Genomic DNA, 12,815 nt, shown 5'->3' with positions numbered 1-12,815 from the left:
AATTTATAATCATATTTAATATTCCATGGCACTCAGTAAACACCAATTTGAACTAAAATCAAGTAACTGGAAAAACTTAATTATGTTAAATACTAAACTGAGATGAGAATTAATTACACAGGAAAAATTATTATGAAGACTTTTCAGATATCACAGTTTTGCTAATATTTAGAAGTTTACCACAGACCATTTTATAAGCATCTTGTTTGTGTTTGCCTAAAACAGTTTTGCATACTAAACCTAATGGTTCCTTAGCCCAGGAGAGAATTAATTCCAGGCTGATTCCAGTTAACTCTGGATGACTTCAATAGTCATAAGACCAGGCTGGCACGGAGGGTGCCTCTGGTATGGAGTTAAGGATGAGCCTAAACAGGTTCAAACACAGCCATGTGCCCCAGAACTCATTACAAACCAAGATCATCCAAGGCCACAGAGGATTTCAGAGACAATCCTGGGAGTAACACACCGTAATGAGCTGATTCTAGCACGCGCAGATCTGCTACTGTACAGCTAGATGCTACCGCTTCAGAGTTTGCCCAGAGTCCACAGAATACCAGAGGTTTATAAATCATTCTCAGAAGCATATTAGGATTCAAATATAAAGAAAATTACTATCAGGAAGGTCAAATGTTTAGATGATCAATCTCTAAAATAAAATTTAAGTCAGAATTTATTTGAAGCCTGTATTTTTGACAGTGTTATGAACCAGATTGTTTTATTCCTTTTCCTAAGATAATAATTTTGTCTTTGACAAAATTCAAGCAAGCTAGGTTTTGAAATTCCTGACAAATTTCCTGGCATTTGTCACCGAAGAAGCATAGAGTCAAAGACCTGGATTCAAATACTATCCAGTATATATAATATTGAAGATGTCATTTAATCTCTCCAATGTCAGTTTCTTTCACTTGTACAACAGGAATAACTACCTATTCATCCCTTGGAGGGTTTCCGTAACTGATGAGGTATCATACCTAAAATGCCTACCACAGTCCAGGATATACAGCAGTTGTTCAGTTATAATTACTGTTACTATTAATTTTTTTGTTATTATTAATTTATTAAAAATTCTGCAAGCCAGGAACTTGGAAGTATTTGTACTCCCTTTTTTAAAACGTTGCAAACAGTTTAGAAAAGGAACACATGCAATCAGTTTTTGTTGACATGTAAAATAAAAATAGCTACCAGACTATCATAAAATCACAATGTCAATTCCCAACTATATGAACATGGAGTATTTAGAGATTTCAAAGTTCACCTCCACTGAAGTTTCTCAGTCAGGTGTGGCTTCTTTCATTTCTCCCACCAGGGTTTTTGGGGAAGCTCTCCTCTACTGATTTAAAATCTTCCATTTTGGTTTTTCTGTCCTGGAGACGTCTAGGGGTAATTCATCAGTTTTAACACATTTCATTGGTTCTGCTATAAAACTAATTGTGACATTGCACCTTCATTATATTTGTCAAGATGTATGCTTGTCAAGACACATATTTTCCAAACTGGTTAGAACTCTCCTTCTTCCCTCTCCTGCCCCTCACCCTTGCCAAATGCACTACAAAAAAGGTACAAAAGCTAGGAGAACATCGACTTTTCACTTTACCCTCTCTTCACATCACCCAATCTTTACTGACAAAAATTCCAGATTATCTACTTAGATAAAGATCCTCTCTCCTAAGCCCCCAAGAGTATAAATAACATGCCTTTCATATACAAAATGTGAAAGGTTTTTTTATTCACTCCATCTATTAAGTATATGGGATATTTAACCTATTTGGGGAATAGTTAAGTGGTTGCTTATAAGTACTAATAATTTTATTTTAAAAGCTTCAATGAAAGTGAGGAAAACATTGCCTCCTTCAAATAAAATGATCTTTTATTATCCTTTAAGATAATTTTTAATATACTTTGGTTTATACCAAGCTACATTTAGAAATAAATTTTGAAAACCAATTATAACAGGACCCAAGGTATATGGAATGTTATACACATTTTATTTATCTGGATCTATAGAAGTAAAATTCTATTAAAAAAAAAAAACTTACGCAAGTCTTTCTTCAGTAATGGCAAGGTTTGCTCTGCAAACTCAACTTAATAGTTTTTCCATTGTGTCAACAACCTTTCATTGACACAAGTGGCTCATACCTATTTTTAAAACAGGTTTTACAACATGCTGAGATAGAGTTCTGAATCAGACATCTGACAAAGTACACCCAAAGTCACCCAAATTTTACATGAATATAAATAACAAGAATAAGTCAACAAATGATTTCATGAATAATTAAGATTATTTCCAAAGCCTTTCTAACTTCTTTGATTCTGGCAGTCCAGGAATACAGGTTTATAGTCTCTACTGTCATGACAGTTCAAGCCAACAGTTTTAATGCTAAGTTATGACATTAAAGTTAATTTACAGGGCAGCGGGGGAAAGGAGCATAGAAAGCTTACTGGGTACCTTGAACTGAGACTCTTAATCTTTTCTGACCATCTGATCTGACAGAAGGATGGGTATTAAGATAGAAATAATCCAATTATAAAACCACAGAGCTAACTGTAGGCACATTTAAATCTTGGTATAGACAGTTACTCTGAGCTAATTCTCTCCTTAACACTGCTTTAATCGTTACACCTTGTCTAAACATCTGAAATTACTCTTTACACCATGTCAAGAATCACACAAAATGCATTTATGAAGTCAAAAGCCTGAGTAGAGGAAAAGGAGGACAATGAGAGAATTGTATGTTAAGTCTGCCTTTATGAAATCTCACTATCAAATATAGTAATGCCCAGGGGTACTCTTTGTAGCCAAAGAAATGGTCAGGTTTTTAACCATTCCCTATATTAGAAAAAAAGGCAGTCTACTGGGGCGCCTGGGTGGCTCAGTGGGTTAAAACCTCTGCCTTCAGCTCAGGTCATGGTCCCGGAGTCCAGGGATCGAGTCCCGCATCAGGCTCTCTGTTCTGTGGGGGAGCCTGCATCCTCCCCTCTCTCTCTGCCTATTTGCGATCTCTCTCTGTGTCAAATAAATAAATAAAATCTAAAAAAAAAAAAAAAGGCAGTCTATCAATACTACAATGCATTTCTCTCATTCTGAAACAAATTTTTCTGTTCTAATTATGACTCTTACTGTGCTCGGAAACAAATTACACCCATCCCTGATGTCTTGCTTTTGCTTGTCACTCTCATTCCTTTTCTCCACTCATCCATCCTTTTAAGTCAGTTCAAATCCTACTTACTCCAAGATGAAGCCTCCTACTAGTGTTGACTTGGACAAAAAGTATTGAAGCCTGATGGCTCTCCCAGCACTGATCTGTACTATGAAATCTCGTATTTAAATAAAAATGAGGGGCACCTGGGTGGCTCAGGTCATGATCCCAGGATACTCTCTACTCAGCAGGGAGCCTGCTTCTCCCTCTCCCTCTGTCTGCTCCCCCTGCTTGTGCACTCTGTCGAATGAATAAATAAATAAATCTTAAGTAAATAAACAAATAAATATGAAAAGCAGTATAGCCACAAGTCATTTGATTATATATAAACATCCTAAAGTAAAAAAAAAAAAAAAAAAGGAGTCTTTCCTCCTTAGTGACTGTAATCCTCCAGGACATTATAATATGCAGTAGAGGAAGTAGAGCAGAGAAAAAGCTATGTCTAAGCATCAGGAGAATTGGGTTCTAGAACCAAGTTCTGATGCTAAATGCTATGTGCTTTTGAGTAAGTTTCTGAGTTCCTTAGTTTCTCACTTAAGAGAATGTTTGCCATCTAGCCGAAAATTCCACAAACCAAGAAAGGCTACACAACTAACAATTCCAATAATGTACAGGAGTTTCTCTGAATTCCTTTACTAACTCACCCAAAAACACTACTATTAGTTAAACCAATATTACATATACAGAAGTTGACATAGCAAAAACTATGTTTAGACAAAATGGAACAAAACTTATTTTTAAAAGGTAGTTTATGTAAATCTCCCTAAGTCCTGATCTCAGTATTATTCTGTTCAACAGCCTTAGATCACTCCCTACTGCCTTTAGAAAGCCATTTAGACCAACTACCCTGTAGAATTATACTCAAACCTTCTAAAATCTCATCCTAACCTACTTACCAATATTACTGCTACCATCTTCTCATAAATCCTGTTTCAACCACACTACATATTCTACACTGTGCTACCTCTGTACCCAAATTAACACCTCTTTCCAAAACACCGGGGATTTCCAGAAGGCCTCCTAGATTCCACTTTCTCTATGAGTTTCTCCCAAATTCTTCCACTAAAGATTGCTTATCCTCTTCTAGGTTCCCATTATACTTAATATATTGTTTTGTTTTTTATGTACTTTTGATATGTGCTCCCACCCCAACCATAAATTTTTTGAGAGAAGTCCAATGTCTTCGTTATCTCTGAATTCTCCTATAGCTTTTTTGTACATATTAAACACAAACCAAATTTAAAACTGCTAGCCAAAATACCCTCACAGATGAACCAATTTAACAACCAGATCAGAAAATTCTACCTGCTCCAACTCTTGTACTACAACCACCGTGCGCATAAACACAAAAACATACTCTTTCCTAACACTAAGAGGTATAAAATTATGGTGAAGTATAATAAATATGGCAGGTTTTTACTGACATGTCACTCAACCAATATATGACTATTTGTAGATTTAAAAAGTACAATGAAAAAGAGCTGAAGTCAAACCTGCCACATTTAGCCTAACTTCATTTCCAAATGCTATAATTAAATATAACTCATTGCTTCCTCCACAGCTAAAATAACCAATTTTTTTACTTCAGAAACCAGGAACAGAGTGCGTCTGCCCTTAAAAAGATAATAAATGCTAACAGTCAAATCAAAATTTTTATGCTGATACCAAAAACAGTGAAACTCTGGTAGAGGTAACACGGTATAGGCAGAAGGAAATCTAGTTTCAAGGCTGCAACTTTCTAATCATGTGACCTATAAAGTGTTACAACTTCTTAGAACATTTCTAAGCTGAAATGAGGATATGATTTCATGGAAATGTTGTGAAGAATAAACACCGCATACTACATGTTTAAAGTGGTTTTCAATCTTAGAAGAATGAAAAGCAAAATGAGATCTAATACAAAGAACTATGCATTTCCTCTTACACCAACCAGTTCGTAAAAAGAATATTTATAATTTTTATTTTCTTGCGTGGCACCAATGCATAGTGTTTGTATTCTGGGCTAGAGGATAAAACCTGAGAAGGAAAATTACAGGCAATTAACTTCTCTCTAAAGCTGCATGTACAAAAACATTTTTGGGTTATTGTGAAATTTAAGAGAATCTCTAGAGTTCTAATCTTAATAGTACCCACAAAGACATCCATGAACTTCTTGATGGGTACAACTAACCCATCCTATATGTCCTTTACTCCAACTTTGTAAACTTCAGGGTTTTTTAACATTAGCATATACCCACAACATGTCTACAATTTCTTAAGCATTCTTTTGTGTTGTTTTTAAAAAATATTTAATACTTTTATTTAACTATTGTGCCACTTGGAAATATCAAATACTTATAATTCACTTAACTTAGGTTTATTTTTTTTTTTTTAAAGATTTTTTTATTTATTTATTTGACAGAGAGAAATTACAAGTACACTGAGAGGCAGGCAGAGAGAGAGAGAGAGAAGGAAGCAGGCTCCCTGCTAAGCAGAGAGCCTGATGCGGGACTCGATCCCAGGACCCTCAGATCATGACCTGAGCCGAAGGCAGTGGCTTAACCCACTGAGCCACCCAGGCGCCCCTTAACTTAGGTTTAAATTCCTCATTTACTCTCAAGAAATTTTTACCATCAACCAACCAGGCTCCATTCAAATATGGATATGTTATTACTGGCCTCTAGTAGAAACATTAACTAAATAAGTGGTCCAGGACTCTTTATCAAAATAATAATGCACTAAGTAATACTCAAATGGCTTAAAGATGTAAAAATCTTAAAAATGATTTTATTTAGAGATTAAAAAGTCCTAACTATACCTCATCAAAAATGCTATGAATAAAATTTGAAAATCATTACTTCATTCAGAGATAGTTAATCCAGTGTCTGATCATTTAATAAAAATACCTATTTACAAACACTTACTAATACTGGACTATTCTAGGCACTGAGAATACAACAGTGAACAAGAAACAAGGTCCCTGCCATGATGCAACTTACAGTGTAAAGAGCAAAGATAGAAAATGAAAATCAAGATAATTTTGTGCTGAAGAAGTGCCCTAAGGGACATAAGGAGAGAAGACTGGGATAGAGTGGAGAACTTTTGAAAAGAATGGTCAAAGAAGACCCTGTGAGATGACATGTAAAACGAGATCTGAAGGATGAGAACAGCCAACTCCATGAAGAATTAATTGAGGGAGGGCAGAGGGAGGAGCAAACACAAAGACTTTGCGGTTGGAATGATCTTGGTATTTTTTTTGTTTTTTTTTTTTTAAGATTTATTTGACACAGAGAGAGAGAGAGGGAACACAAGCAGGGGGAGTAGGAGTGGGAGAAGCAGGTTCCCCGCTGAGCAGGGAGCCTTATGTGGGACTCCACTGCAGGACTCTGGGATCATGACCTGAGCCCAAGGTAGAGGCTTAATGACTGAGCCACCCAGGCAGCCTGAACTTAGTATTTTTAAGGAACAGAAAGGAAGGCAACGTGACACTAGTATAATGAACTTAAGTGACAGTACTTCAAGATGAAGTACGAAAGAGGGTTAAGGGCTATGGGGTCACAGGTCACAGCAAACAATTTTATTACAAAGATAGGCAGTTACTGAAGTGATTCTAGAAAGCAGTGATGTTCTGTCTTGCAAAGACCACTCTGACAGCTATATAGAGAACAGAATGGACTGAAGAGCTAAGACTGGAAGCAGTGAGGCTAGTTAAGAAAGTCTTAGTCCCATGCAGAAGATAACAATATATTGGGCTCAGGTGTAATCAGTAGAGATGGCACAAAGTGGGCAATTCTGTTTTACTTGTGAGTAAAATCAACAAGATCTGGAAATGGACTAGGGTAGGCAGGCTGGGGGAAAGAAAGAATAATCTAGGTTTTTGGCTTCAGCCATTTTCTGAGATGGCCACATATTTTTAAAAAAATGTTTATGAGAGTACATACAAAAATGTTACACCTGTTAAAGTGACTAGACATTAAAATAAAAAAGTCAAATAGGTAGCAAGAAGAGTCTGAAGCCAGAGATAATGATGAGGGATGGCGATATAAGTTTAGAAGCCATAAACACACTGTCAAGATTTAAAAATCAGAGGTGGGTTACAGAGTATATAAATTTGTCAAAACTGAACAAATGTATACTGCATTAAAATATGTGTCTTTCAGGGCATCTGGGTGGCTCAGTTGGTTAAGCATCTGCCTTCAGCTCAGGTCACGACTCCAGTAGGTAGTCCACTTCTCCCTCTTCCTCTGCCTGCTGCTCCCCCTACTTGAGCATGCGCTCTGTGAAATAAATAAAATCTTAAAAAAAAAAAAAGCACCTTTCAAAGATCACTTCGATATAAATCATATGGCTGACTGGCAGCAGCTACAGTTATTAGCAGCCAACCAAATCTAAAGGATACGGTTGGGCATAATTTTGTGTCACCCTTTTCTCCCAACAAAACTTTGTAAACATTGTTCTGTCATCTCCCGGAATTGACCATAATTGAGGAGTCTACAGCCTACTAAATTTCTGTCCCACTTCTGTAGGTCATGTTCTCTTTCTGGCCAGGATGCCAAAATAATTCTCTCATTTTCAAAGTTACGAACAACAGGGGTACAGTCAATTTTAAGCATTTCAAAAAAAAATTTCCTGGTAGTTAGCACCTTTCAACTTGCAAATGTATGTTTCATTTCAGAAATTTTTGTATTATATTCCTGAGCAGTTTTTCCTCTTTCATTTGTTGTAATCTCTATTTCAGGGATACACTTTATTCTGATGCAGGACAGTCTTTTTCATGGTCATTTCTTTCCTGTGGCATATCTATAGAGCTGCCATGCTTTCTTTTTTTACTTAAATCTTGATCGTGTTTAACACAGGGAAGTCAACACTGAGCTCCCGCTTATTCTGACATCCAACAGGTTCTGCTTGACAACCTCAACACCCTTCTCACTTTAGCTGGAACCATTTTTATTTCTATACTCACATGTGTGTATGTGTATGCATACATACACACAATTTTCAGTTTGAGAACTGGATACTGCTTTTAAATCTATTTTTCTGTAGCCCAGAGATGCAGGAAATAGGAAAAGGGAGACCTAAGCTTGGATTGAGTATGGCCACTGCTAAAATTTCATTGAGTGTCCTGTATTGTACCTTCATCAGCTTTGGCTCTTGCCCATAATCAAAGCATAATTCAAAATGGCAATTTTCTCTCACTCTGTGAGGTTCAGCTTTAGTGTGTAGGAACTTCTCAAGAATTTTTTCTTGACTTTTTGCTCTCTACTCACCTCTTAGCTCTGCCTCCCTGGAGAGTATTGGTGAGCATGCTCACTGTTTTGTAGGCCTTATCTTTCCTTAGTCTGGCTTCTGGAATATGGGATTGGGATTACAAAGCTTGTCCTATACACCAAGTATCTCCTCATTCCTTCCTTGGCTTCTAGTTTTTGAAGTATTTGGCATTAAGTTGCACATACCCCTTTTTTGTCCTTTTCTATTCTAATTTTTGCCCTCTCTTCTCCCCACCTACTCTTCCCTTCTTTCTTAGTGAAGAAAAACCCTGTTATTTCAAGTACTAAATGTATTCGTTTAAATTACTGGCTCAACTGAAAAGTAAAACTTAAATATTCTAAGATACAGTTGTAAAATGTTAACAACAACAACAAAAGACAAGCTCAAAATGGAGTCACTTGTTCTAACCCCCACATCAGCAAACTAAGACTTACTATCTAACCTAACTGCAACTTCAACCCCTCCTAGAAATATAACCTTAAACCAGTGAATCTGGAACTTCCTGTTCAGCACTAGTGAGGTAATCTGCCTAATAGACCCCTTCCGTACCACAAAGAAAGATGAAATAATCTCCTCTTTCCTTGTCTCTGCCCCTTCTGCCTATAAAAGTATTCCATTTGGTCAGCTTTTTGGAGCTCCTTTCTATTTGCTAGATGGGATGCCACCCAATTCATGAATCATTGAATAAAGCCAACAGAATTTTCAAAATCACTCAGTTGAATTTTTTTTTTTTGTTGTTGTTTTTTTGTTTTTTACCAAAACTAACAACAGCTGCACTTTTACTTCTGTTATTCCTGACAGAGGAAGTAAAGGGAAGACACCCAGTTTCACTTCTTCTAAATTCAAGATACTAAACAGAAAATACAGGATCATAAATTAAGCTCTTCTGTAAACCTGTTTTGAGTAACTCCAAGGGGCGGGGAGGGGGGACCAACTAAAATGCATTTTCCCTCCTCAAACTGACTCCTCTTTTACTATCTACCCAATCTGCTGTTCAAGCATGGAACTCAAGATAATCTTTCTTGTCTCTTTCCCTTTCCTACTACCACCTGTTCAGTATCTGGCACATAGAAGCCATTCGGTAAGTATGAAGGAATAAATTAATATTGTCTATTTGTCATACTGCCAAAACACCTCTCATATAACCCCTTCCTGACCCACTATCAGACCTGGTGCAAGTCCACATCATCTATTACCAGGACTATTTTAAGTCTTTTACTACTTCCTCACTTTCTAAACTCCTGACCTCAACATGTCTATCTCCTCCTTAAAATTATCTAATGATTTCCCATTACCTAAGAAAATAGTTTAATCAGTAGACAAAAGACCCCTTTTTTTTAAACAACCCAATCATAGATTTATCACCTTTACAACCAGTAGCATCCATTATCTTTATCTTCTCCCATTAACAACCTCTCACCTACCCTATCTAATCTGCCATCCATATACATATCCTACAATCTAGCCATGTGGGCTTCTGAATGTACCATACATTTTCATGCTTGCCTTCTAGTCCTGGCCATATTTTCTCTGCCTAAAATAACTTTCTCCCTGTTCTGACCTACTTGACAAGTCATATCAGATTCTTCTAAGGCACAATCATCGGGAAATTAAATTGTGAGAACATATTAGCAGTGGTGTTCAAATGACTTAATTACTTAAAAGAGTAATTTTAGATTTAAGTATTTCAAACCAGCAGGAAAAAAAGGCAGACTAAACACAGCATCTAACTTTACTCCTTTACGATATATAACTGAAACTATAGCAAAGGCATACACATATAAGCACAGAGAGAATAAAGAAAAAAAAATAAGCTTGAAATAAGATACAGGACTAATAACTGACCTAGCAGATCTGAGACAGCAGAAGACAATATGGCATCAAAGAGAGTATCAACCCAATTTACACCATAAAAACCAACAAATGTTTCAAAGGCTGTAGCACAGGTTCCACTAGAAGTGGGAGATCTAGTTGAAAGCTATTAAGACAGCAGATCTAGTTGAAAACTATTAAAACAGCAAATCCACACTCTCACTGCGTATCACTGCATGACTATTTCTCCATGTTCCTGCAGATGACAAAGCCATGTGTGTATCTCTACAAAGACAGGTAAATAAAATTTATCAAATAAAAAAGTTGAAAGTACTTGCCTCTGGAAAAGGGAAAATGTGGGCAAGGTGCTCTAGGGCGGTTATTCTTCCTTAACTTTGTACAATCATCTCTTTGTGATATTTTGATACAGAGTAAGAAATGTAGCTGAACCTTGAACACAAGGGTTGGAGCACAGATCCCCTTGCAGAGTTGAAAATCCACATATGACTTCTGACTTCTCCAACACTTTACTAATAGCCTGCAGTTTACTGAAAACCTTACTGATAACATAAAGAGCCGATGAACACAAATCTTGTATGTCATACGTATTATATACTGTACTCCTATAGTAAAGGAAACGAGAGAAAAGAAAATGTTATTAAGAAATTTTTAAGGAAGAGGGGTACCTGGGTAGCTCAGTGGGTTAATAAGCCTCTGCCTTCGGCTCAGGTCATGATCTCAGGGTCCTGGAATCAAGCCCCAAATTGGGCTCTCTGCTCAGCAGAGAGCCTGCTTCTCCCTCTCTCTGCCTACTTGCAATCTCTGTCAAACACATAAGTAAAATCTTAAAAAAAAAAAAAAAAAAAAAAAGAATAAAAGAAAAAGAAAAGAAAATCGTAAGGAAGAAAAATTACATTTGTAGTACCATATTTATGAAAAAAAAAATCCGCATACAACTGGACTCACAGAATTCAAACCCCTGCTGCTGAAGGGTCCTCTATATTCGGTCTTCGTTCCTATTACCAGCCCAGAGCTCTTAAAACCCTTTGAATGTCCTACAGAGAGTGGTAAAGGTGTCGTTTGTTTTAATGAAGTGACTTTTGAAAAGCTCCTATATAAGGGTACTAGTTGCCAGTGGAGTCAACCATGTGATTAAAGGGTTGGAACATTCAGTCCTAGTACCCCCACTATCCCCCAACCTCCTGCGAGCAGAGAGCGGCTGGAGATTGAGTTCAATTGCCAATGGTCAATGATTTAATCAATCATGCCTATGTAATCAAGTCTCGATAAAAACCCAAAAGTACAAGATCTGGAGAAGTCCAGGTTGGTGAACATGTGGAGACTGGAGGAGAACGGTGTGCTCAGACAGCATAGAAACTGTGCCCTTTCTCCATATCATGTCCTATGCTTCTCATATCTATCTGTTCCTGTTACACCTTTTTGTAATAAACCAGGAATCTAGTAAGTAAAATGTTTCTCTGAGTACTGTGAGGTGCTCTAGCAAATTACCTGAACTCCAGGAGGGGGTCATAGGAACCTCCAATTTATAGGTAAGTAAGAAGCACTGGTGACAACCTGACTTGTGACTGGCATGCGGGATGGGTAGCAGTGTTGTACAACACAGCCCTTAACTGGCAGGATGTAATGTTACCTCCAGGTGATAGTGCCAGAATTGAGCTGAATTATAGGATACCCAGCTGATGCTGGAAAATTGCTTGGTGGTGTGGGAAAAACATACACATTGGAACTGGCACCAGAATTATACTCTTAATACATATATCTGAAGAACTTCGATAAAATTACAAGTTTTAGATTTCAATTTCCAAATAGTTACAGTTTCAGCAAACTGGAATCCTAATGTTCGTTAATATGATTTCATTATGTAAATATCTTCCAAAACATTCATTTAACATTTTGGACAACCACCTCTTACCTAATGTAGTCTTCATTATTCACAGATTCTGCTATATGCAAATTTGCCTGCTATCTAATTTTTAATTTGTAAGCTCAAAATCAATACTCATAGTACTTTCCTAATCGTTTCCAGACATGCACAGAGTAGCAAAAATCTCGAGATGCCTGATGTGCAGGTTTCCAGCTCACATCAAACAAGATGATGCTGTCTTCTTAAGATAGCTTTCAACTATAAATAAGTTTCCTTTTTGTGGTCTGCTTTGTGACAGTTTTTCAATTTTTTGCTTTTTGTTGCTGATTTTTGTTTAAAATGACCCCCAAGGGTAGTGCTGAAGTGCTGTCTAGTGTTCCCAATGCAAGAAGTCTTTGAGAGGAAAACACTGGCAACAATCTCTTTAACCTTGGCCACAGCAACTTCTTGCTAGACACATCACCAAAGCCAAGGGAAACAAAAGCAAAAATGAACTATTGAGACTTCATCACAAGAAATTGCTTTTGCAGGGCAAACAAACAGTTGACAAAACTAAAAGGCAAACTACAGAATGGGAGAAGATACTTGCAAATGATTTATTACATAAAAGCCTAGTACTCAAAACCTATGAAGAACTTACCAAATTCACCACCCAAAAGGCAAAAAATCTAATC

General features: G+C 36.9%; 1 protein-coding gene across 4 annotated transcripts in view; it reads right to left on the bottom strand.

Annotated features, from left to right (window-relative positions):
- Window positions 1-12,815, bottom strand: part of PHTF2 (putative homeodomain transcription factor 2) — a 118,781-nt gene that overhangs the window by 89,816 nt on the left and 16,150 nt on the right. Inside the window, exon 1 of one of the 4 annotated variants that reach the window (XM_013060580.2) lies at window positions 1,256-1,357. The exons of the other annotated variants lie outside the window; for them this stretch is intronic. The gene's annotated coding sequence lies outside the window, so the exon portion shown is untranslated. Of the gene's footprint in view, window positions 1-1,255; window positions 1,358-12,815 lie in introns of those variants that run through there. 4 annotated transcript variants of the gene reach the window in all.

The sequence above is a fragment of the Mustela putorius genome, unplaced genomic scaffold (genome assembly GCF_011764305.1).
Source record: "Mustela putorius furo isolate JIRA1106 unplaced genomic scaffold, ASM1176430v1.1 tig00003845_pilon_pilon_pilon, whole genome shotgun sequence".
In the NCBI taxonomy this organism is placed as follows: domain Eukaryota; kingdom Metazoa; phylum Chordata; class Mammalia; order Carnivora; family Mustelidae; genus Mustela; species Mustela putorius.
Note: the sequence above shows the minus strand (reverse complement) of the source record. Positions and strands in the feature narration are given on the sequence as shown.